This window comes from Jatropha curcas, chromosome 7 (assembly GCF_041381405.1).
Source record: "Jatropha curcas cultivar XTBG-Jc1 chromosome 7, XTBG_Jcur_1.0, whole genome shotgun sequence".
NCBI lineage: Eukaryota > Viridiplantae > Streptophyta > Magnoliopsida > Malpighiales > Euphorbiaceae > Jatropha > Jatropha curcas.
Window position 1 is genome coordinate 4524867 of NC_143157.1, and position 573 is coordinate 4525439.

Consider the following 573-nt stretch of genomic DNA (forward strand, 5'->3'; position numbering starts at 1 on the left):
AAACTCTCACATAGCCAGTTTTCTCGAGATATGTGATACATTTAAAATGAATTCAGTACCAGCGGATGCCATCAAGCTACGTCTTTTTCCTTTCACTTTGAAGGATAAAGCGAAAGCTTGGTTGAATTCATTGCCACCAAATTCTATCACTACTTGGGAAGAACTAGCCCAAACTTTCTTATCTAAATACTTTTCATTAGCAAAGACTGCTAGGCTTATCAAAGAAATAACCTTATTCACCCAACATGAAAATGAATCCCTATATGAGGCATGGGATCGCTATAAAGAACTTCAACGAGTTTGCCCACATCATGGCCTCCCCCAAAATACATTGATTCAAACCTTTTACAATGAGGTTATTCCTTCTACAAGATGTACTATAGATACAATGGCAGGAGGATCATTAATGAAGAAGACTATTGATGATGCAATTGAGTTATTGGAGGAAATGGCTAACATCAGCAGCATATGGCCAACCGAAAGGACTCAAGTCAGTTGTTCCAATGTTAATCATGATTCTTCTCCTTCTTCTTCAAGAGATTCTGTTAAGAAAGTATGTGAGTTAGATCCTTT

At 37.3% G+C, this 573-nt stretch overlaps 1 non-coding gene across 1 annotated transcript; it reads right to left on the reverse strand.

Annotated features, from left to right (window-relative positions):
- Window positions 1–211: 211 nt before the first annotated feature.
- LOC119370688 (small nucleolar RNA R71) lies at window positions 212–318 on the reverse strand. Its single transcript, XR_005178249.1, has one exon. It is a non-coding gene; the product is annotated as a small nucleolar RNA R71 (small nucleolar RNA).
- Between the last annotated feature and the right edge of the window lie 255 nt (window positions 319–573).